A 26,442-nucleotide genomic window follows, 5' to 3' on the forward strand; every position below is an offset into this window, starting at 1 on the left:
CTGCTGCGGTTAGGTGTCTACCTGAGCAGCCATCTTGGATCCTCCCTCCACTTTCCCTTTAAAGATGGTGCAGTCTCCGAGTCAGAACCGGTGACTTTTCCAGACCTCTATCTTCAGTAAGAGAAAAAACTCAAGGTGTTCTTCACCAAGGTGGGCCCTGGCCTTGGTGTTTGTTCATTTGCTTTCTTCTTCTTCCAGCCCCAGGCTGAGGTGAAGTGTGCACAGGTAGAATTTTTAGGACAATAAAATCTATTTTTTCAGGAGAGGACATAACAGGATAAACAGGTGAAGAATTTCTTCTTTTGGCAGCTGTGTGAATTCCTCATAGGGAATTACTTAGAGGGTACATTCAGACTATTAAGTCCACAGGTTTTTTGGGGTTTTTTTAAAGAAATCTTGAGAAGAACTTTGAGCATATTCAAACCTTGGAATCTGGCGGGGAGTGAGGGAGGATGGTCATGGAATTACAATCTAAAATATAAGTAACCAGAAAGTTTCAGCAGACTCCCAAGGTACATATACAGTAGACACAAAATAAATGAATAAATAAACAGATGAATCAATAAGTAATTCCAACACAGTTATTACACCATTCCTCTCTATTTAAAAAAAGAAAAGAAAATTTGACTCAGATGGTGTTGCATGGTTTGGAAATGAGGTAGAACTAGTCTTTATTTGAGCAGAGACTGTCAAAGCCAATAGTGCTAGAGCATTTTAATAACAAAGGAATGTTTTTCCTCTATCATGTAAAGGGCAGGATAATTTATTTATTTAGTGAAACATTTGAAGTGCAGGGGAAATTAAATATTTTCCTATATTATTATACAGAGGCAGGAAACTGAGGTTTCAGGAGATCTTAAGGTTTGGAGACACAGACAATCAGATTTTAGAATCTGATACCTATTGGGCCACACACACCCAAAGTCACAAACACACATACATATACACACACACACACAAAGAGATGCTTAAAATATTGCATACAATTTAAGCCTTGAACTCTAGGTTAAGCAGCCCTGCGGGACACAATATTTACAGGCTTCGTCAAGCCAAGTGGCTATCTTGTGAAGCAGTTTGTGTCTTATATAATACTGTGGTTAAATCATTTGCCAAGCCAGCCTTTGCTAGTGGATCCCTTTAATATATTCCAAAATAGAAACATTTATGAACAAGAATATGAAGGTATTCCTCCTGGATAGTGCTACTGTTCATATATAGTGTCACCCTGGGCTTAATTTCCATTTCCTAAGACACTATATCACCGAAATGTAAAACTTAATAAAAGAAGCAAAAATAACATGAAAATACAAAATAAGGAGAAAGAAGATAGAGAAATGCTTAAACTGAAAATCAATGTAAACCAACTTAAATGTAAATTTTAAAGGACCAATTTTTAAAATAAAAAATGGAGAAACCAAAATGGCTGCATAGGTAAATACCTGAAATTGCTGCCTCACACAACCACTTCAAAACTACAATAAGGAAAAAGAATATAAAGAAATGCTTAAACTGAAAATCAATGTTAACCAACTTAAAGGTAAATTTTAAAGTATGAGTTTTTTAAGAGTCTCATGCTCTATCGACTGAGCTTCCAAGTATGAGTTTTTTAAATAAAAATGATAATTAATTAAAATAAAATAATTTTAATATGTTTTTATTGATTTTAGAGAGAGAGAAGAAGGGAGAGAGAGAAACTTCACTGAGAAGCATCAGTTGGCTTCCTCTTACATGCCCTCTACTAAGGATTGAGCCCATAACCCAGGGATTGTGCCCTGACCAGGAATGGAACTGGCAACCACTCAGTCAACTGAGCCACACCAGCCAGGGCAACACCTTCCTGCTCTTAATTTTTATGTTTAAAAAATACATTTTTTGTTGAAAATTCAGGCTATTTTTAGTTGAAAATCTTTCTAAATCAAAAGAAAGTTACCTATTCAACTATAAGATGTTAAGCTGACACTTAAACCTGATACCTAATAATTGGGTGTCTTGATTTAAAAAAAAAAGGGGGAGAAGTACAGAGATTGTAAAAAGGAAATGATCTGAACCTGTATTTTATTATAGAAGACAATCTAATTTAAAAATCATCAGAAAGTTTTTAATGTATTTTTACTTATTTCAGAGAGGAAGTGAGAGGAAGAGAGAGATGGAAACATGAATGAGAGAAAATCATTGATTGGCTGCCTCCCACACACCCTACACTGGAAATGGAGCTCACAACTCTGGCATGTGCCCTGTCTGGGAATTGAACCATAACTTCTTATTTCATAGGCCAACCTCAACCACTGAGCCATGCCAGCTGGGCAATCATCGTACATTTAAAGGAAAACAATCAAGTGCCAATCAAAAACGCAAAGATATTTTTTTAGTTACTAGGAAAATTTCAACTTAATGACATTAAACTTTTAGGACTATGTGAATATATTGCTGGGTCAACTTTGAGACATAATCCAAAAATGTAGGAAAACTCAAACTAGAGCAGAAACCTAGCTTCCATAGTCTGGTATATGTAGAAATGTGTCTGGTGGGTTTAAAAAGTGCTCCCTGAAGGGATTGGACTGACAATTTGTCATGTGATTACCCCTTGACCCTCCTCCAGCTTTTCAGTGGGCTTCCGGGGCCAGCTGATTATGAAGAGCTTTCAAGGCTCATTAGGCTCTACGTCTTCCCAAGGCTCTTGATTCTTTGCCAATCACTCTCACATCAGATTGTCAAGGAAGCATGGGAAAACCTGAGGCTCTGTGGGCTGCAGACAACCATGACTCCAGCCTGGATGTAACCAGGCAGTCCATTGGCTAAGTAGGGCTGGGGAACTCCAGAATTCTTTTCAAATCCCAAGTATTTTATATGAGAGTAAAATCTAGGAAAAGAAAATGCCTTGTAGAAAACTCTTGAATGATTCTAAATTAAAAGCAATAATAGGTGTATTGGATAAATCAGTAAGCATTGGTACCTTTGTGTTTACAGAAATAGACTGATAAAATATTAAATAGTTCAAAGAAAGAATGCAACAAGTAGAGTAGATTTATTTTATTTTGACTTTGTCTTCCTAATTTTGTCATTAAATGGAATGAATGTTTAAGTATAGAGAATTTAGTAAATTGAGTTTATTTTCTTTCTGGTTCTACCAAATGGATAAAGTGTGTGTGTGTGTGTGTGTGTGTGTGTGTGTGTGTGTTCACAATCTTGTTTCCCGAGTCCCAGGTACTTTCCAAGTTAGTTCTCCAAGACTCAGACTGAGCTGAAGCACACCCCATGTGATCCCTCTAATTTGTGTCCATTAGCATAGAAAGAAGGGATCTCTAGAATTTGAGCCTTGTTGGCATGGCTCAGTGGTTGAGCATCAACCTAGGAACCAAGAAGTCACGTTTTGATTCCGGGACAAGGGCACTTGCCTGGGTTTCCAACTTAGTCCCCAGGGTGGGGCGTGCAGTAGGCAGCCAATCAATGATTCTTACTCATCATTGATGTTTCTATCTCTCTCTCCCTCTCCATTCCTCTCCGAAATCAGTAAAAATATTTTAAAAACAAATAAAGAACTGGAGCATTCTTGACCAGTGTACCTGCCTCCCCATAGTGAAGAGCAGAATATGGATCAAGGATGGTGCAAGGAATAGGGTTGTGCAGAAATTCCCTACAGCTTGCCTCAAACACGGAGCATGCAATACACAAAATAAATACACAAAAGCCTATCATCTACCCTTCTTACTCCACAATGATACATTTGTCCACTCTATACTTTTCCTGAGAAACCTGGCCTTTATAACCAGGATGAAGGCACTGCTTCTCAGTCCAAGGAGATATTGTAGCCACTTCAAAAACATGGATGATCAAACACACCTTTATCTCCATCCCCTCCTAATGGCACTATAATGGCAGCAATGCAGACATACCAGTGTGGCTCAGTAGTTGAACATCAACCTATGAACCAGGAGGTCACAGTTGATGCTGGGGAAAGACACATGCTCAGGTTTCAAACTGAATCCCCTCTGTGGGGTGTACAAAAGATAGCCGCTCAATGATTCTCTTTCATCATTGATGTTTCTGTGTCTTTCTCTCTCTCCCTTCATCTCTGAAATCAATAAAAATATATTATAATGACAGCAGTGCCATTTTTTTAAACATATAAGCTGACAAGAATAAAGACAGCAGGAGAGGGAGAAACCAAGATGGCGGCTTAGGTAAATGCCTAACTGCAGCCTCACACAACAATTTCAAAAAAATACAACTAAAATACAAAATGGACATTACCCAGAACTACAGGAAAGTTGACTGACTGGAAATTCTACAACTAGAAGGAAAGAGAAAACCAGAAGGAGAATTAGAGGAGCTGTAAAAGCCTAAGGTACGGAGACACGGTGTGCGCACGGGGAGAGACGGAGCCAGAGAGGAGGGGGAAGCTGAGTGCCTGGCTGGCGTTCCCTAGCGGGAAGGAGATAAAAGCTCCGGACTGTGCTGAACCCCAGTTCTGACAGCACTGAACCCCAGTTCTAGGCCAGATCCTTGGGACCCAGACACATAAGGAAGGAGTCTGGGCTGTAAGGCGGAAACCCAGGGGAACTGCGAAAGGAAGTCCCAGAGGCACCCACATTACACAGAGGATGGACTGTTGACTCTGCTGCTAGATTGTCCTAGTGGGAAAAAGACAAAAGCTCCAGACTGCTCTGAACCCCACTTCCAACTGCACTGAACCCCAGTTTTGGGCTCATTGGGGGACAGCCTAGACTGTTTGGTAGTGGGTGAAACTCAAGGGCACCTTTCTCTCAGAGGTGCTTATAGTGAGTACCGAAGGACACTGAGGAGCACTGAGACTCAGGAAACTCATAGGGTGGGGCTGAGGGAAAGCCAAGCCTGTAGGCTCCATCCTGAAACTCTGCTCCATCCAAGCTGAGCACAGAGGCTTTTGTAATTTTGCAGTCTAGTCCAATAGGGCTGTCTCCTGGCATTGACACAGCTGATCCTCACAGCTAATTGGCCTGGAGGACAGTTCCTCCCAACAACAATCAAGACTTAACTACAACAAGGCTGTACACACAGTCCACAAAAGAGGACAACAAGAGTGTCCACCTCAGGTAACTGGGAGGCTAACTCACTGAACCATATAAGACACCTTAACACAAAAAGCCACCCTACCAACTCAGAGAAGGTGTGAAAATGCCAAGACAAGGAAACAGATCACAAACAAAAGAAATGGAGGACAAAAAGTGACTGGATATAGAGTTCAAAACCACATTTATAAGGTTTTTCAAGAATTCCTCGAAAAGGCAGATAAAATAATATCTTTCATAGGATATGAAAATGGATCAACTAGAAATAATAAAGGATCAACTATTGTAGAAATAAAGAATACATTGTCTGAAATAAAAAATATTATACAGAGTCCTAAAAACAGAATGGAAGATCACAAGAATCAAGTCAAAGATTTGGAACATAAAGAGCCAGAGGACACTCCTCTGCAGAAGCAAGAAGACAAGAGAATCCAGAAAGTTGAAGATAATGTAAGAAACCTCTGGGACAACTTCAAGCGAACCAACATCAGAATTATGGGGGTCCCAGAAGATGAGAAAGAGCAAGATATCGAAAACATACTGAAAGAAATAGTGACAGAAAACTTCCCCCACCTGGTGAAAGAATTAGACTTACAAGTTCAGGAAGGGCACAGAACTCCAAACAAAAGGAATCCAAAGAGGACCACACCAAGACAAATCATAATTAAAATTCCAAGAGCAAAAGACAAAGAGAGAATATTAAAAGCAGCAAGAGAAAAGCAAGTAGTTACCTATAAAGGCACACCCATACGATTGTCAGCTGATTTCTCAACAGAAACTATGCAGGCCAGACAGGAATGGCAAGAAATATTCAAGGTGATGAATAACAAGAACCTACAGCCAAAGATAATCTATCCAGCAAAGCTATCACTCAGAATCGAAGGCCAGATAAAGAGCTTCACTAATAAATAAATAAAATAAAATAAAAAGCTAAAGGAGTTCATCACCACCAAACCAGAATTATATGAATTGCTGAAGGGGGTTCTTTAGGAAGAAGAAGAAAATAAAGATAAAAATTATGAACAACAAATATATAACTATCAACAAGTGAATCTAAAAATCAAGGGAATTAAAAAATCTGATGAACAATATTAACTGATGAATATAATAGAATCAGAGGTAGGGAAGGGGGGTGAACTGACGATTCTCGGGGAAAAGGGGAGGGGGGGTTGCAGAAAGAGACTGAATATAAACTGTGCACCTATGGATGATCACAATTGGGGTTTGGGAAAGGGCAGAGGGTGGGGTGGAGGGGAGCAATGGAGGGGGAAAAAATGAGGAACATTTGTAATAATATGAACAATAAAGATTTATTTTAAAAAAAAAAAAAACAGCAGGAGAGGTGACAACTGCCGATGAGCAATGTCAATAAATTCTATCACCTGGGAACAATAAAGTGATAACAGCCTTAATATATTAAAGATGAAAAAGTAGCCCTGGCCACTGTAATGCCTCAGTTGGTTGGAGCTTTCTCCCATGCACCAAACAATGGTACAATAGATTGGATTCCCAGTCAGTCAGGGCACATACCCAGGTTGCAAATTTGAAAGGCAACCAATAATATCTCACTATTTCTCTCTCTCTCTCTCTCTCTCTCTCTCTCTCTCTCTCTCTCTCTCTCTCTCTCTCTCTCTAAAATCAATTTTTTAAAGAAAAAGATAAAGAACTAAATACATGGAGCAGACAGAGCTAGGGTTATAAAATTCCAACTAGCAATTGAAAGCCCCAGCAGTTACCTGTGAAGGCACAAGTGCAGAAGAGGACTGGACACTGAAGAATTCACTGACAATCCTTAAAAGCAGCAGATCTTTCCCCCATCTGCACAGCCAGGCCACTGCCTCTGCCCAACCCTGGAGGAAAGTAGAAGTTCATTTCCTAGGAACACCAGGCAAGACTGAGCACCAGAGTGCAATATGATCCTGAAAACAGCATACTGGGCAGGGAATTCCAAGACCCTACCCCCACCCACCCAAGCCTCAAATGACAACTTTTGCTGACATCGCATCTCCCACTATCTATTTTTGTGGGGTTTTTATGCAGGGTGTGCAAAAGTACTTTCACCATTTTTATATGGAAAACAATGCAATAATTAATAAACAAGAATAAACTCTATATTTCATGTATTCACAACTGTAAACATACTTTTGCCCCAACCTGTATGAAACAGCAGCATCCAGACTGACATAAATGAGAGATAAGAGGACTCCTGTTTAGGAAAATGAGCATAACTGTGTGATCCACATCCTGAGTGGTTCAGAGTTTGGGATCTGGAGAAGGGCCTTGTGCAATTACAGAGATGAGATAAGAAATAATAATTTAGAAATACTGGGGGCCAGGCAGGAAGCCCAATGCAAGGAGAAGGACTTCCACTCATGCCCACGCCTTGCCAAACTTCAATTCTGGACACACAGGCCTTAGTCAGCCAGGTAATTGCAGTAACAGACAGACTATCTTAAAGTTCAGTAAATATTAGAAAGATTTACTCTGAAACTCTTTGGTCAGGAAATTGCTTGAGCCCCCATTGTCTGGACTAAACAATCAGTGCATAGCTCTGGCCATTGCAGGGGCTCAAGGTTCGCCAGCTTTCCAGGCTCCTTGTTTACACTTCTCCAATAGTGAAGACAATGGGTGGCTTCCCACACATAACCAAGTGAAATGGCCTACACATACTGGCTTAAGGGTCCTCCCACAGAACAGTCAGGTCCCACCTGATCACCCTCAGCAAAGCCCTCCAGTAGAACAATCCCATTGGAAGATGCACACAAACTTCCCATAGAGCATCTCCTAAGGCTTACTTTTAAAATGAAAGATAGACAAACATCACCAGGTATAAGAGGAAAGCTTCTGATGTGAAATACAGAGACTGAAGAGAAAGGGAACTTGTAGAAGAGAGATAAGAGGGGACTGAAGCGAAAATTTTTGAAATTATGGTGAACATTGAAAGAGAGATAAGAGGTGATATTGCAGCCAAGAAACAAAACCAGGAAACTGTTTTTTAAACCTGACCATTCAGAGATTAAGGATGGGCCCTTGATAATATAAATGTGATAGCAGAAATTAAAGTTTCTTTTTTTTAATATATTTTATTGATTTTGTACAGAGAGGAAGGGAGAGAGATAGTTAGAAACATAGATGAGAGAGAGTCATCGATCAGCTGCCTCTTGCACACCCCCTACTGGGGACATGCCCACAACCAAGGTACATGCCCCTGACCGGAATCGAACCCGGGACCCTTCAGTCCCCAAGCCGAAGCTCTATCCATTGAGCCAAACCGGGCTCGGCAGAAATTAAAGTTTCAAAAGAAGGTTTGAAGGAGAAGTTAGTGAAATCTCACAGAAAAAGACAAAGAAAATAATACTTCATGAATGAGAGAAGAGGGGGGAAAGGGTAAGGAAAACTTATAAAATAAATAAGAAATTTTTCTAGAACTAAGAGCATTAATTCCGGATTGATACAGCCCACCAAGTGCCAACAAAATGAAGGTAAAACACGTAGACCAAGACATCCCACTGTGACATTTTAGCATGCTGAGGACAAAGAGAAAGGTTCCTAAACACTTTCAGAGAGAATTTTTTTAAGTCACATAGAGAGCCCAAATGGTATCAAACTCCTCAATAGCAACACTGGAAACCAGAAGTGGAACAGTGCCTCCAAGAAATTTGAGGAAAATTCTGACCCACATACCTGGCCAAATTGTCAATCAAATGTGAAGGTAAAGTTCTTTTCAGACATACAAGAAGTAAACCATTTTACCTCCTCTAGACCCTTCCTCAAGAAGCTACTGGAGGGTGTGTACCACTGTCCTAAGGAAATAAGCTGAGAAAGAAGGCATGGGATCCAGGAAACAGAGGAGAGGCAAAGAGAATCCCCAAGGATGGTGATGAGAGAATAACAATTAAATAGCTGGTCTACAGAACAATAGAGAATAAAGCAGCAAGTACATCCCAATAATGAACAAATGAATGAATGAATGAATGACAAAGTTTTACTTTGATTAAAACACAAATTAAACTTGGCCAGGTGGCCCAGTTGGTTGAAGCATTGTACCGTACGCCAAAAGGTTTGGGGTTCAGTTCCAGGTCAGGACACTTACCTGGGTTGTGAGTTCCATCCCTAGTTGGGGGACATATGGGAGACAACTGATTGATGTTTCTCTCTCACATCGATGTTCCTCTCTCTTTCTCTAAAATCAATAAAAACATCCTCAGGTGAGGATTTGAAAAATAAATACAAATTAAAATTTTAAGATACAGAAATATTTTTAAAGATATTGTAGAGATGTTACAACAAAAGATAAGGAATAAGATGGATTTCTCCATTAAATCCTCTCTGCTCAATATTAGTTCATCTGTTTTCTTCTACTCCTGCTTGCAGTGCCAACTAATAATGACATAGCTATAAGAAATGCCAAGGTTTCCTTTCCTGCTGCCTGATGTCCAGTCGATGCCTGGCTTCCCCAACCATTCCTTTATATTTCATTCATTTCACAAAAAATAGAGGGCAAACTGTGTTGTTAAAAGAGCAATTGTGCCCTGGCCAGTGTTTCTCAGTGGTTAGAACATCAGCCCACACACTGAAAGTTTTGGGTTTGATTCCTGGTCAAGTTCACTTACCTGGATTGCAGGGTCAATCCCCAGCCCTTGTTGGGGCGAGTGTGGGAGGCAACCAATCTCTCTCTCTCTCTCTCTCTCTCTCTCTCCCTCTCTCTCTCTCTCTCTCTCTCTCTCTCTCTCTCTCTCTCTCTCTCAAAAATATCCTCGGGTGAGTATTAACAAACAAACCCAAAAAAAGGGAGCAATTGTATCACCTATTAAAGTCTGACCAGTAAGTTCACAGGTCTTTTTGGGTGCCAACCTCAGTGTTCTGCAGAAACTGAAGTGACACAAGAACACTAGGGTGTGTGTGTGTGTGTGTGTCTTCATTCCAGGGGCCAAGGGCTCCTGCCTTGATGACTCTGTGTGGCCTGATGAGAGGAGAGAGATGCTTGGTGGGAACCGGATAGTCTATCAATCGTGCCACAACCTGGATTGAATGGCATTCTTGTTTAACAGATATCTTTTTAGTCGAAAGTTATAAATGTATGTTAGTTGGGATTATTCATGCTTTTGAATGAAGAGAAAGGAAGAGGTAAATCCACAATCTCATGCTTTAACAACCAAGCAGGAGTTAGCAGAGGTGGTCCATGACATAGAGATCCTTCTAAGGCCATGAATGGACGTGGGTGGGGGTCGGGAAAAGGATGAGGCTCAGGAATGGGACAATTGGCAGAGTTCAGATCAGAGAAGAGACAATGGTACCTGGAACTTAATGGCATTAAAAAGCTGAAACTCACAAATGGCTCTCATGGATGCTAGTGAGACTATTGAGGATATTCGAATATGAACAACACATTATGTAACAGTATTCTCTCAATTGTTAAATTCTTAGCTGACAAAACACATCATAATTATGTAAAAGAATATTAATAATCGAGCAATACTGTATAAGTATTTAGGAGTGTGGAAGTCTGTAAGAGTAATACTATATAAGTATTTAGGGGTGTAGAAGTATGTAAGGGTAATACTGTATAAGTATTTAGGGGTGTGGAAGTATGTAAAGGAAATATCATGGTAATACAACTTACTTTAATTGCAGCCAAGAAACAAAACCAGGAAATATAACTTACCTTCAAATGGTCAAGATATAAAGAAAAATAGAGATATAGAGAAAACAAATGAGGCAAAATATCAACATTTGATTAGTCTAATTGAAAGGTATATGAGTGTCTATTGAACTACTATTCTGTTAACTTTCCTACAGATTTGAACAAAATGTTTGTTAGGAAGCTTAAATTATTTTTAAAAAGCTGAAATACTGCCAAAACCGGTTTGGCTCAGTGGCTAGAGCATCGGCCTGCAGACTGAAAGGTCCCAGGTTCAATTCCAGTCAAGGGCATGTACCTTGGTTGTGGGCACATCCCCAATAGGGGGTGTGCAGGAGGCAGCTGATCAATGATTCTCTCTCATCGATGTTTCTAATTCTCTATCCCTCTCTCTTCCTCTCTGTAAAAAAAATAAAAATAAAATAAATAAAATAAAATAAAATATATTTTTTTAAAAAACTGAAATACTTTGTTTGCTACAGTGTGAATGTCAAAATGTCCTGCCTCTTGGTTCCAGTCACAGAATTGGTGGAGTTCCCCAACCTTCTTCCATCCAAAATGCCTGCCCCCAGACTGCCCAACAGCAGGCACTGCTCTCTCAAAGCCCTTTGGTACCAGATGTCTCCCCACTATGCTCGGCAGCTCTCTTTTGGGGCTCCCATTGCATTCTATAACAACATAATATCACTGTATTGTATTCATCTATTTACCTTTCTCTTTTTGTAATCTCCAGCAGCTAGTATAATGTGCAGCCTACAGGAAGTACTATTTCCATGTTGTAGAAGCAGTCAGTGAAGGAATGGCCTGTTGGATGAACAAATAGACAGATGCTAGGTGGAATATGACAAATGAAAGCAAGTAACTCTGGGCTGGTTGACAGGGACTGAAATGATCAAAGTGTTCAAGGATTTAGATTTTTGTTGTCAGAGACCCTAAAATGTGGTGAAAGCACTATGCCACCACATGGAGTTGACTGAGTCCCCCCTGTGAACCAGGAATGTGGGAAAGAGATTCAGCAGTGAGCAGCCCAGAAATAAAGTCTCTGCTCTCAAGGTGCTGGCCTTCTTTGGGAGGAGACAAACTCTAAACAAATGCATATCCAGAAGCATATATCGGATGGTGATGTGCTAAAAGTCAAGGGGCAGGGTAAGGGCTTCATAATGGAAGAAAGGGACAGAAGGCATGATTTCCAATAGCATGACCAAGTAAAGCCATCAGAAACCCCACATCTCTGCCTCCCTGAGAGATGGCCCAGTCCAGGGCCTGGCATGGGTCTGGGAGCACCGCCTCCCCCTAGCGTTAACCGGAAACAAGCTAACCGGAAACAAGGATTAGAAGGGAAGAAGGAGGACCCAGCCTGGCTGTCTCACTGGGAGAGAGAACAGCAGCACGTGCGCAGAGGTGAACACGTCTTTTGATAGGAACAGGAAGGGGCCTTTTGATAGAGGCCCAGGGAAGAACGGGAGGAGGTGGGGCCCAGGGAGGAACGGTAAGGGATGGGACCCAGAGCATGCGCTGATTGGTGGTTCAATGTCTCGGGAATATCCCCACCACAGACACAGGTTATGTCATACTCTGCCCACCATTTGGGGGAAGGGAGGATCTATCATTCCAGGCTTTTGGTGATTTTTTTTTTTATTTTTTTTTATTTTTTTGGAGGGGTGTTCCCAGCAAGTTCAGGGGGTGAAGGTCCGTTTTCCATAGCTACTTCCTGCTAAGAGGTGGTGTTGTCAGGGGCATCCACCTGGGGTCTCAAGGATTTTGGTGACAGAGGTGTCTCTAGGTTCTGAATTCAAGGCCAGATAGATCTCTCCCACCTTCTGGCTGGTGAACACCTGCATTCTCCTGCAAAAAAACTAGTCAAACAGCAGAAGACATGGGCCAAAGAGCAAAATTAAAGGAATAGATACTAGTGGGCCTAATGAATGGAGATGCCATGGGAGTGTTTTCCGTGCTGGACAAGGGGTGCAGGAGCATGATTTCCCCAAGGGACTGCTTGGTGAAGTCTCAAGAGCAATTCTATTGAGTCACTTGGGAGGTAAAAACTGGTCCTTAGGCTGCCACAGTGTCACTTGTCTGGTTTTTCTGTTTTTCTGAGCCTGGAGCTGAAATACAACCTGAGGGTAAGGTTCTTGAGGAGGACTGAGACCCCCAGCTGGAGAACTGGTCCTCGGCAGTCTTGGTTGGCTGATTCTGGCCTGGGCAGAAACCTATCAACGTGTTCCCGGAGCAGTTGCCTAAGTAAGGGCAGGTATGGAAGATAAATAGCCAGGAGAGGAGGGTCAGTAGGGAGATGACAGTTCAGCAAGAAAGATTGCCCATATAGGAGTTCAAAAGGGCTTAAGAAGGAGGGCCTAGGGCCCTCCTGCCCAGGGCCCTGGCCTGAATTCCGGCCAGGGCCCTGGGCAGGAGGTACAGCCAGGAGCTGAAAATTTCTAGAGAGAGTTTAATTAGATGGTCTTTAAGGAGGCCGTTGATCCTCTCCATCTTACCCAATTATTGTGAGTGGTAGGGTATGTGCAGTTTAGTTAAGTCAGGATTTGAGAGAGGAAAAATCTGAGAGTACCACCCGAGGTTGAGTGAGGGCCTTGACGACCTCAGGGCAGGAGTGCGTTGCTGCAGGTTGGGTGGAGGCAGCAGGAAGGAGAGTAGCCGGGTTCCAGGCTGGACCTGGGTCAGGGAGATGTCAGGATTCTCGAGGAACAGGAGATGGAGTTCCTGTATGCGAGAGGGGGCAAGGAAAGATAAGGATCTGTGCGACACAAGATCCTATAGTCTATGGGTGGAGAAGACCTGTGGGGGTTGTTGAAGGCAGATCTTCTGGGCCTCCTTGGTGAGAGCAGTGGCTGCAGCCAGAGCCCGGAGGCAGGGCTGCCATCCCCGAACTGTGGGATCAAGCTGTCTGGACAGGTAGGCTACGGGGGTTAAGGCTGGCCCTAGGGGCTAGGTGAGGACCCCCATAGCTATTCCCTGTCGTTCATCAGTAAAAAGTTGGAAAAGCCTAGAGATGTCTGGAAGAGAGAAAGTGAGAGATGCCAGAAGGGTATCTCTGCCTAGTGAACAAGGGAGGGTGAGGAGAAGGGGCCTACTGGTGTTTCTTTAGCGGCCTGGTATAGGGGCTTAGCTAGGAGAGCAAAGTTTGGGACCCAATGGCAGAAGAATCCTACCAATCCTAGAAAGGTCAAGATCTGTTCAGTAGAAGTGGGAGGCAGTAGGTCTCGTATTGCCTGTGCTCAGCCAACTGTCAGTCCTCAGGAATTGGGCATCAGACAGATCCCCAAGTAAGTGATGGGGGGAGCCAACAGTTGAGCCTTGGCAGGGCACACATGGTATCCTTTGTCCCCTAGAAAGTTGAGGAGGCCAGCTGTCTGCCTCTGAGACATGTCCAGGGAATGGCTGCAGAGAAGGAGATCATCTACATACTGGAAAAGAGTGCTGGCTTCTAATGAGCATTGTTGGAGGTCTCTGGGTAAGGCCTGGACAAACAGATGAGGACTGTCTTTGAACCCCTGAGGCAGAACTGTCCACGTGAGTTGGCAAGATAACTGCTTGTCTGCATCCTCCCAAGTAAATGCAAATAGATGGTAAGAGTCTAGATCCAGAGGAATGATAAAGAAGGCATCCTTGAGGTCGAGGACAGAAAAGCAGGTGGTACCAAATGGGATGCGGGAGAGAAGAGTGTAAGGATGGAGACCACTACTTCATTGATTAGTCAAAAGTCTTGCACCAGCCAGTAGGTCCCATCTGCCTTTCTTTTTTCTTTTTTCTTTTTAATATATTTTATTGATTTTTTACAGAGAGGAAGGGAGAAAAATAGAGAGTTAGAAATATCAATGAGAGAGAGTCATCGATCAACTGCCTCTTGCACACCCCCCACTAGGGATATGCCTGCAACCAAGGTATATGCCCTTGACCGGAATCGAGCCCGGGTCCCTTCAGTCCCCAAGCCGATGCTCTATCCATTGAACTAAACCTGTTTCGGCCTCATCTGCCTTTCTAACGAGGAGGATAGGGGTGTTTCAGGAAGAGTCAATAGGTATGAGGAGACCCTGCCCCAGAAGCTGAACAATGAGGGGTTTGAACCCTCTGCGATGAGTTAGGGAGATAGGAAACTGAGGATGGGAGGGAAAGGAGGTGGAGTCCTTAAGTCTGATCCTGACCGGGGTATGGTGTCTAGATATCCCATACTATTGGGTCAACAAGGGGTGCAGGCAGTGGGGGAATGGAAGGCCATGTGGCCAGAGAGGGGCAGGACTTTCTTCAGCGTTCCTACGAAGGAAGAGGGCTAGGAGCAGAAGAAGCAGGGAGGCTGAAGGACTCCAAGTGAGCTGCAGAGTGACCCCTAGTTTGGTGAAGATATCTCATCCTAAGCGGGGCACAGGGCACGAAGGCATGACTAGGAACGAGTGATTATAGGGCTATCATTGAGAAGACAGGGAAGGGGCCTGTGGCCAGTGGGCAGGTGGATTTTCCATCAATACCCATGACTGAGTTCGTGGAAAGGAAAAGTGGCCCAGAAAAGGAGGGCAGGACAGAGAAGGTATACCCCGTATCGACCAGAAAGGAGACCGGCTTACCCGCTACCCTGGGCTCGGCAAAGGTGATGGGGGTCGTGGAGTTCAGGCATCTTCAGTCTTCAGCCAGTCTTCAGTCATGGCCAGTGGTGGCTCATGACCTGGAAGAGCAGCCCCTCTATACTGAGACGCAGAGGGCCCATTACTTTTCCAGGGACAGTCACTTTTACTGCACACCAGGCCGGGCTTGGTTGGAGCCAGGGGCAAGGGTACTGCTTTGCCTAGTGGCCTTCATTTCTGCACTTGAAGCATCCTCCAGGTGGTAGATGTAATCGTCCTCTCATTACACCCCCACCATGCACAGTTCTCTTGGGACCCTGCGTGGCTGCTGTCAGTCTCAGAGCTGCAACCAAGTCTTGGGTTTGCAGGTTCACCTTCTGTCGAAGGTGGGCTTACTCTGCCTGCTCCTAACAGGCATTACAACCTTAAAGGCCATATTCACTAGATCTTGGATCGGAGTCTGATAAAGCATTAGGGGAAGGGGTGGCAGAGCAGGCAGAGGGCCTTGGGCTGGAGAAGAAGGAGTAGCGTGAAGGCGGACAGCCACATGAGGCTGGGCCCACAGGGGCGGGCTGTGGGAGGCCTCAGTAACTTTATTTAAAGCACATGTGTCAAACACAAGGCCCGCGGGCCAAATCCATCCTGCCAGGCCTTGCAATGTGGCCCGCACCGTGCTGTCATCACTGCACTCCGCTGCGTTTCCATCACAATGACAGTTTATGACTGTTCAGTAAACCATTCGGCCCGCGATTTAGGCTGGATTTTAGATTTTGGCCCCTTCTCTGATTGAGTTCGACACCCCTAATTTAAAGAGAGGGATTTCCTAGGAATATATCCTAAGAAACTAGAAACACCAATCAAAAAGGATATATGCACCCCTATGTTCATAGCAGCACAATTTACAATAACTAGGATTTGGAAACATCCTAGGTGCCCATCAGCAGATGACTGGATCAAAAAACTATGTACATCTACACAATGGAATATTATGCTGCCATAAAAAAGAAGGAATTCTCATCATTTGCAGCATCCTGGATGGAATTGGATTACATTATGCTGAGTGAAATAAGCCAGTCAATGAAAGAAAAACACCACATGATCTCGCTCATTTATAGATAATAAAGAACATTATAAACTGATGACCAAAAAGATAGATACAGAGACAGTAAAGCAACAAACAGACTGTCAAATTACAGCTGGGAGGTTAGGGAGATATGGGGGAGATAAGAGATCAACCAAAGGACTTGTATTTATGCATATAAGCATAACCAATGGACGCAAAACTCTGGGGATGGAGGGCATGTATGGGAGTGGGGGGGGGCCAATAGTAAGATATGTACACATATAATACCTTAATTAAAAAAAAATGAAAGGAAAAAAAAGAGAGAAGGGTTGGACTTGTTGTTTCAAGATGGCGGCCCCCATAGGAATGGCAGGCCATGTTGCCAGAGAGGGACAGGCCTTGCAGTTCCAAGATGACAGCCCCCATGGGAAGGGCAATCCATGTAGCCAGCATGGTGGCTGCTCACAATACACAAGGGAAGAGCAAACCAAAATTTCTACAGACAAACAGAAATCTCACTTAGTTGTTTGGAGCAACTGGCGGGATGGCAGGCGGGTGGCTATTGTGCTGTGCAGCAGCCTCTGCTCAGCTTGCAGCCTGAGGCAGGATAGCAGCTCCCATAACAGTGGCTGCCAGCTGCAAAAGAGGCAGCCACGGCTAAGAAGGAGGCGGACGTAGAGAGGGAGTAGAAGGTGAAGTGGCGCAAGCGGGAGAGGTAGAGATGAAAGATCGACTGGGATGAGTCAGAAGACAGAGAAAGGGGATGAGGACAGATTTGAGGGGGTAAAGAAGACTTTGTGATGAGGATTTGATGAGTGAAATATGAGGAATAAAGCAAGGAGTGGGAGCAAAGGGCCACTTTCTGGTTTGCAGGGGGAAATTACTGATGTCATTGAGGATGTTAAGAAAGAAAAGTCCCATTTCAAGTCATCTGGACCCATTCCAATTCATTCTGAGGCCATGCCACATTACAGAAGAAGCCAGATTGGTGAGGAGACACTCTAGAGGTGTGCTAGAATCCAGTTTAGAATTTTGATTACCCATAGTAAAAACTGGGATCAGAACCCATAGCTAAGGACCAGCGTCCCAGTCTTTGAGCCCAGGTTACAGATGGGGAATCCGAGGACAGCTGGGGACGTCTCCCCTAGCTCCTGGGATTCGGATGGAGGCCAAAAGGCCGGAAAACCAAGGGGGAGACAGGAACGTTTCCACTGCCTCCCCAGATTCAGAACCCCTCCTGGAGGGGCCCAGGGGGCTACGCCTGGAAGGCAATCTCTGGCGCAGGCTTCGGTTTACAGAAACAGACTCTGGAAAAATGACAGCCAGGAATCACCACGGGCTGGGAATTACCACTCACGCTAAAGAGCCAGGGAGAGCACTGAGGGTCCTAAACCACAAGGAGAGAAGACACCCCAGACTGGGAAAAATCAAATGGAGTGTCACCCCTCCTGGGTTTCAGCACTAAATGGCATGTTAAAAAAGGAAGTTTATTCTGCACCAAAGAGAGGGATAGAAAAACAAGGATTAGAGGAGAAGGAGGAGGACCCAGCCTATTGTCTCTATGGGAGAGAGAACAGCAATGTGTGCAGAGGTAAACATGCCTTTTGAGGGAAGGAACAGGAAGGAGTGGGACCCAGGGCAGAACAAGAAGGGGTAGGACCCAAGGCAGAACAGGAAGGGGTGGGGTCCAGGGCACTCTGCTGATTCCTGGTTCAATGTCTTGGGAATGTCTTGGCCGCAGATGCAGGTTAAGTCATAATCCCTCAACCAGTTGGAGGAAGGGAAGAAACTATCACCCACATCCTCCTCACTCTCCTTCACAGGCACCTCTGGTTTCTCAAAAGGTGCTATTATCTGGGTTCCATACTCAGCTCACTTCTCTTTTCATTCCAGTCATATTCCCTGGGTGCCTTGCCCCCACCCAAGTTTCTCTGCAGCCCTGAACCCCCTTGGCAAGCTCCAAACCCCACATAACCAGTTGCTTCCACATTCCAAATTACTGCCAGACTGTGAATTCCTTCTGAGAAAGATCCTAATTAATGCATTATTTCCCAATGCCTGGTATCCTGCTGACACACCATAGCACTCGATAAAGCCTAAAACTAGTCCTATGTGGGATACAGATCCTGCCATTTGGGTGTTATCCCAAAGGCCCCTCTCTGGGGGCTTATAAGCAATAAGAACACTGACACAACCTACTGAGTGACATCAGACAAAAGGCCTGGGCAAGGCAGCCAGCTCTTCCTCAGGAAACAACACGCCCAGGTGAGGCCCCGCCAGCCTTCAGCAAGGGTTCCCAAAACTGAGGCGTTCAGGGTGGAAGCCCTGCCCCAGACAGCAGACCAAGGGCACCCTTAGATGCCAGGCAGCCAGATCTCCCCATGCCCACCATGGCTGCTGGTAGCCCAGGGCACATTTCCTCCCTGGTCTCTTGGGTTCCAGCTCTCCTCCACATGTTCCAAAGCTGATGGAAAATAAAACTAGTTCCTTCCTTCCTCAAGGTGAAACTTGGAAGGAATCTCTGCTACTTAAAGAATAAAGTCCTAACTCCTGAGCCACTAACCCATCCAACCACACCCCATGCCTCTTTTGATCAGCTCCAGCTCCAGCTCTTGATTGAAGTAGCCTGGAGGAGGCAGGCTCTCCTGAGTCCCGCACCTACCTCTGAATCCCCTTTCCGCTAAGCCACAGAATACACACTAGCATTCCAGCTTTGTGTCCCACAAAAACGTAATAAACAGATCACCAAGGTTTTTACAGTGATTTTTGAGGTAGGTCTGGAGCACACTCCAAGAAATCTCCAGAATAACCCTGATCTACTAACCTTTGAGGATAATTATTAACTGCTTGAATTATTTATTAAGGATCCTAATACAGGATGGGGCAAAAGTAGATTTTCAGTTATTTGTATGGAAAATAATGTTTCCTAGACACACAAGAGTAAACCTACTTTTGCTCTACCCTGTATTCAGCCAACATTCTCATTTTGTGAGAGTGTTAGAAAGCTTGTGCAGGCAAATGCTATCCCATCTCCATGACTATCAATCCAAAAACCCAGAGGGCTAATCTCACTGGCCCTGTTCAGAACTGTAAATACAGTCTGGCTACTACCAATTCTTTCTTTCCAAGGTTACACTGAAACCCACCTTAATATACTACAGTTCCTACCAGATACTGGAATATATCATAAAGCCACAATAAGTGAGTACACGGGGGCAGATCAATGGGACAAGGTAAAGATATATCGATAGATGCAGCCCAGCTGGGTGTAGCTCAGGGATTGAGTGTCCACCCAGGAACCAGGAGATCACCAGTTCCTTTCCTGGTCAGGGCACGATCCCCAATGGGGAACGTGGAGGCAGCTGATCAATGATTCTCTCTCCCTCTCCCTTCCTCTCTGGAATCAATAAAAAATATATATTTTAAAAGATATAGATCCAGCTGAAACCAGTTTGGCTCAGTGGATAGAGAGTCAGCCTGCAGCCCGAAAGGTCCCAGGTTCGATTCCGGTCAAGGGCATGTACATTGGTTGCGGGAACATCCCCAGTTGGGGTTGTGCAGGAGGCAGCCGATCGATGATTCTCTCACATCGATGTTTCTAACTCTCTATCCCTCTCTCTTCCTCTCTGTAAAAAAATCAATAAAATATATTTTTTAAAAGAGATATAGATCCAAATACATATAAGATTACTCTACCCAGCAAAGTTATCATTCAGAATTGAAGGGCAGATAAAGAGCTTCACAGATAAGGAAAGGCTAAAGGAGTTTATCACCACCAAATCAGAATTATATGAAATTCTGAAATGTATTCTTTAAGAATAGGAAGAAGAGAGGAGAGGAACGAAGATGGCGGCATAGGTAAACACTCCTAAACGACTGCTGTGCACAACAATTTCAAAAAAAACTATAAAACAAATGTCTATCTCCCAAAAACCAAGGGAAAGCTGGCTGAGAGGAAGCCCTATAACTAGACTGAAAGAGAAAGAGGAGAATCTAGGACACAGCACTGAAAAACTGAGGTAGGGGGCACAGGCGCAATATGGGCTGGCGGCAGATCCCAGCGTCAGAGGGTGGTGATTTCTTCAACCCAAAGAGAGACAAGCTCCCGATCTCTCTGAAATCCAGTTTCTGGCGAGAAGCTAGACTGTCTGCCATCAGGTTGGAAAATGAGTCTGGCTTGCTTGCAGAGCTGAGATTGTTTGCTGTGCTGTGGTACAAGACATGGGGAGATGCGGGAATGAGGGAATGCTGGGACACCATTGGAGAGGCGATGGACAGGGCAGCCATTGCTGTTGGCCAAGCCCCAGCCTAGTGACACCCTGAGACTCCTCCCTAAGACTCCGCCCCTCACAACCTACAAACACACCCAAACTCCAAGCAGCGGCTTTTGCATATGAATGGCCCTCTTTATTGCAGTTTAGCAAAATTGCAACCTGGGGCAAACAGATCCAAGGAGGACAGGACTGTGGTTCACCCTGTAGCTCCTGCAACAGTACTGGCCTCAGACAGTAGCTGAACTGCACCTCATCAAGACCCAGAAATCAGAGTTCTAGTGTTAAGTTTCTTTTTTTTTTTAATAACTTTTTATTGTTCATATTCGATATTATTACAAATGTTCCCTTCCCCCCCCTCCATTGCTCTCCTCCACCAGGTTCCCACCCCACCCTCTGCCCTTTCCCCACCCCCCATTGTCCTCATCGATAGGTGCATAGTTTATGTTCAGTCTCTTCCCACATTCCCCTCTCCCCTTTTCCCCAAGAATCGTCAGTTCACTCCCCTTCCATACCTCTGATTCTATTATATTCAACAGTTAATATTGTTCATCAGATTTTTTTTTAATTCCCTTGGTTTTTAGATTCATTTGTTGATAGTTACGTATTTGTTGTTCATAATTTTTATCTTTATGTTCTTTCTCTTCCGAAAGAACCCCCTTCAGCAATTCATATAATTCTGGTTTGGTGGTGATGAACTCCTTTAGCATTTTTTTATTAGTGAAGCTCTTTATCTGGCCTTCGATTCTGAGTGATAGCTTTGCTGGGTAGATTATCTTTGGCTACAGGTTCTTACTATTCATCACCTTGAATATTTCTTGCCATTCCCATCTGGCCTGCATGGTTTCTGTTGAGAAATCAGCTGACAATTGTATAGGTGCTCCTTTATAAGTAACTACCTGCTTTGTTCTTGCTGCTTTTAATATTCTCTCTTTGTTTTTGCTCTTGGAATTTTAATTATGATTTGTCTTGGTGTGGTCCTCTTTGGATTCCTTTTGTTTGGAGTTCTGTGTGCTTCCTGGACTTGTAGGTCTAATTCTTTCACCAGGTGGGATAAGTTTTCTGTCACTATTTATTTCAGTATGTTTTCAATATCTTGCTCTCTCTCATCTTCTGGGACCCCCATAATTCTGATGTTGGTTCGCTTGAAGTTGTTTCAGAGGTTTCTTACATTATCTTCAACTTTCTGGATTCTCTTGTCTTCTTGCTTCTGCGGAGGAGTGTCTTCTGGCTCTTTATGTTCCAAATCTTTGACTTGATTCTTGTGATCTTCCATTCTGTTTTTAGCACTCTGTATAATATTTTTTTATTTCAGACAATGTATTCTTTATTTCTTGTTGATCCCTTATCATTTCTTGTTGATTCCTTGTTAATTCTAGTTGATCCCTTTTCAGCTCCTCATAGGTCTTATCGATCTTTTCTAGAAAATTCTTAAAAAACCTTATAAGCATAGATTTAAACTCTATATCCAGTCACTTTTTGTCCTCCATTTCTTTCGTTTGTGATCTATTTTGTTGTCTCGGCATTTTCACAGCTTCCCTGATGGGGCGGGGTTTCAGGGTGGAGCCTACAGCCTTGGCTTCCGTCAGCCCCGCCCTATGCGGTTCCTGAGTTTCAGTAATCCCCAGGGTCCTTCAGTACTCGTTGCAAGCACCTGAGAAAAAGGTGCCCTCGATTTTCGCGTGCTACCAAACAGTCTAGGCTCTCCCCCAATGAGCCCGGAACTGGGGTTCAGTTCAATTGGAAGTGGAGTTGGAGGTGGCATTCAGAGCAGTCCAGAGCTTTTGTCTCCTTCCCGCCAGGGCAATCCCTCGGCACAGCCAACTTTCCCTTCTCTGCACGCAATGCGCACGCCTCCGGGACCTCCTTTCACTGCTCCCTGGGGGTTCCGCCTTGCAATCCAGCTCCCTATGGATGAGCCTGGATCCCTAGGGTCTGGCCTAGAACTGGGGTTCAGAGCAGTCGGAACTGGGGCCCAGCACAGTAGGAGCTTTTATCTCCTTCCCACTAGGGAACGCCAGCCAGGCACTCAGGCGCCCCTCCTCTCCAGCTCCGTCCTCTCTGTGCGCACGCCACGTGTCTCCATACCTTAGGCTTTTACAGCTCCTCCGCTCTTCCTTCTGGTTTTCTCCTTGCTTCTCGTTGTAGAATTTCCAGTCAGTCGACTTTCCTGTAGTTCTGAGTAATGTCCATTTTATATTTTAGTTGTATTTAATTGAAATTGTTGTGTGCGGCTGCAGCTAGGTGTTTACCTGAGCAGCCATCTTGGATTCCCAGGACTCCTAGTGTTCAGTTTCAATCCCTCACACCTATAAGTGACACATTCGGAAGACGATCTCAATGAGAACCAAAGCCTCACTGAAACAAAGCATGTCTCCAGAGCAGCAGTTCTTCCTTTATTGACACAGCAGGACCTCACAAACAATTGGCCTGGAGGTCAATTCCTCCCAGTGTACCAACAGCAATCAAGACTTAATTAAACCAAGACTTTGCACTAAGCCCAAAAAGGGATATAGCAAAAGCAACCACCTCAGGTGATTGGAGAAGCTGTGCTACTGACCCCTATAGGTCACCGACCACACAAAGCCACTTCATCAATACAGGAAGGTAGCCAAAATGAGGAAACACAGAATCATGACATGAATGGGAGAGATAGAGGAGAGTAAACTACTGGATGACACAGATTTCAGAATCACATTTATAAGGTTACTCAAGAATCTTCTAAAAACCTTTGAGAAACTTGATGAGATCTCCAAGGAGCTTGGTGAGACCTTCAGGAACCTTAATGAGAATACAAAAAAAAAAATAGAAAAGGACCAGCCAGAAATTAAGCATATAAAGTCTGAAATAAAGAATATACAGAAACTCAACTATAGCCGAAATCTGTTTGGCTCAGTGGTAGAGCGTCAGTCTGCGGATTGAAAGGTCCTAGGTTCGATTCCGCTCAGGGGCATGTACGTTGGTTGCGGGCACATCCCCGGTAAGGGGTGTGCAAGAGGCAGCTGGTCAATGTTTCTCTCTCATCGATGTTTCTAGCTCTCTAGCTCTCTCCCTTCCTCTCTGTAAAAAATCAATAAAATATTTTTTTTAAGAAAGAAAAGAAACTCAACTATAGATCAACCTGCCCCAAGAATCAAACCAAAGATCTGGAATATAAGAAAGCAAAAATCACCCAACCAAGAGAGGCAAAAAGAAAGAAGAATCCAAAAGTTTGAGGATAGTGTAAGGAGCCTCCGGGATGGCTTAACCAACATCCGGATTTTTGGGGTGCCAAAAGAAGAGAGCGAGCAGGATATTGAAGGCTTAATGGAAGAAATAATGTCAGAAAACTTTCCCTACCTGGTGAAAGAAATAGGCCTACAAGTTCAAGAAGCGCACAGGACCCCAAACAAGAGGAATCCAAAGAGGACCACACTAAGGCACATCATAATTAAAATGCCAAGAGCAAAAGACAAGGAGAAAACCTTACAAGCAGCAAGAGAAAAACAACTAGTTACCTACAAGGGAGTACCCATATGACTTTCAGCTGATTTCTCAACAGAAACTATGCAGGCCGGAAGGGAGTGGCAAGAAATATTCAAAATGATGAACAACAAGAACCTACAACCAAGATTACTCTACCCAGCAAAGCTATCATTCAGAATTGCAGGTCAGATAAAGAGCTTCACAGACAAGAAAAAGTTAAAGGAGTTCATCAACACCAAACCAGGATTACATGAAATGTTGAAGGGTATTCTTTAAGAAGAAGAAGAAGAAGAAGGTAAAGGTAGAAAATTATGAACAACAAAAAGGCATCAAATGCATACCTACCAACAAGTGAATCTAAAAATCAAGAGAATAAAAAAAAAATCTGAAGAACAAAATGGACTGGTGAATATAATAGAATCAGGGACATAGAAAGGGATTGGACTAACAATTCACAGGGGGAAAGAGGTCTGGGAAGAGATTGGACAAAAATCTTACACCTATGGATGAAGACAGTGGCGGGGGTAAGGACATGAGGTGGGGTTGGAAATCAAGTGGAGGCAGCTATGGGGGGGAGGGGGGAGAAACACTAAAGATTTATTTTTAAAAAAAGAATTGAAAGAAGAAGAAAAAATAAAGATAAGAATTATGAACAACAAATATGTATCTATCAACAAGTGAATCAAAAAGCCAAGGGAGGCCGTTTCTCTCCGCCAGCCTTCTCTGCCACCCAAGTGCGTGCTCCCACCCCATGGAAGATTCTATGGACATGGACATGAGCCCTCTGCGGCCCCAGAACTACCTTTTCGGTTGTGAACTAAAGGCCGACAAAGATTATCACTTTAAGGTGGATAATAATGAAAATGAGCACCAGTTATCTTTACGAACGGTCAGTCTAGGGGCTGGAGCAAAGGATGAGCTGCACATTGTCAAAGCAGAGGTCATGAATTACGAAGGCAGTCCCATTAAAGTAACACTGGAAACTTTGAAAATGTCTGTACAGCCAACGGTTTCCCTTGGTGGCTTCGAAATAACACCACCTGTGGTGTTGCGGTTGAAGTGTGGTTCAGGGCCTGTGCATATTATCAGACAGCACTTAGTAGCTGTGGGGGAAGATGCAGAGTCAGAAGAAGATGAGGAGGAGGATGTGAAACTCCTAAGTATGTCTGGAAAGCGGTCAGCCCCTGGAGGTGGTAGCAAGGTTCCTCAGAAAAAAGTAAAACTTGAAGACGATGAGGATGATGACGATGAGGAGGACGATGATGAAGATGATGATGATGATGATTTTGATGATGATGAAGCAGAAGAAAAAGCTCCAGTAAAGAAATCCATATGAGATACTCCAGCCAAAAATGCACAAAAATCAAATCAAAATGGAAAAGACTCAAAACCATCAACACCAAGATCAAAAGGTCAAGAATCCTTCAAAAAACAGGAAAAAACTCCTAAAACACCAAAAGGACCTAGTTCTGTAGAAGACATTAAAGCAAAAATGCAAGCAAGTATAGAAAAGGGCGGTTCTCTTCCCAAAGTGGAAGCCAAGTTCATTAATTACGTGAAGAATTGCTTCCGGATGACTGACTTGGAGGCTATTCAAGATCTCTGGCAGTGGAGGAAGTCTCTTTAAGAAAATAGTTTAAACAGTTTGTTAAAATTTTCCGTCTTATTTCATTTCTGTAACAGTTGATATCTAGCTGTCCTTTTTATAATGCAGAGTGAGAACTTTCCCTACCATGTCTGATAAATGTTGTCCAGGTTCCATTGCCAAGAATGTGTTGTCCAAAATGCCTGTTTAGTTTTTAAAGATGGAACTCCACCCTTTGCTTGGTTTTAAGTATGTATGGAATGTTATGATAGGACATAGTAGTAGTAGTGATCAGATAAATGGGAATGGTGGGGAGACAAAAATATACATGTGAAATAAAACTCAGTATTTAAAAAAAAAAAAAAAGCCAAGGAAATAAAAAATCTGATGAACAGAATAAACTGGTGAATATAATAGAATCAGGGGCATATAAAAGGAATGGACTGACAATTCTTGGGGGGAAGAAGAAGAGAGTGGGGGAAGAGACTAGACAAAAAGTATACACCTATGGATGAAGACAGTGTGGAGGAGGTAAGGCAGAAAGGGTGGAGTAGGACCCTGGTGGTGGGGAGCTATGGGGGGGAAAGAGGAACAATTGTAATAATCTGAATAATGAAGATTTATTAAATTTTAAAAATAAATAAATAAAATAAAATAAAGAAGCACAATACATCATGATAAAAAATAAAAAAAACCTCCACTAAAGAGATATAACAACCATGAATTTCTAACATCTAAATATTCTATTTCAAAATATATAGAATAAAAACTGGAAGAGTTAATAGGAAATATTCA

The 26,442-nt window shown here is 43.4% G+C and overlaps 1 pseudogene; it reads left to right on the forward strand.

Moving 5' to 3' along the window:
- On the forward strand, positions 1 to 25,983 carry LOC118726753 (annotated as a pseudogene).
- Positions 25,984 to 26,442: the final 459 nt, after the last annotated feature.

This window comes from Pipistrellus kuhlii, unplaced genomic scaffold (assembly GCF_014108245.1).
Source record: "Pipistrellus kuhlii isolate mPipKuh1 unplaced genomic scaffold, mPipKuh1.p scaffold_m20_p_23, whole genome shotgun sequence".
Lineage (NCBI taxonomy): Eukaryota > Metazoa > Chordata > Mammalia > Chiroptera > Vespertilionidae > Pipistrellus > Pipistrellus kuhlii.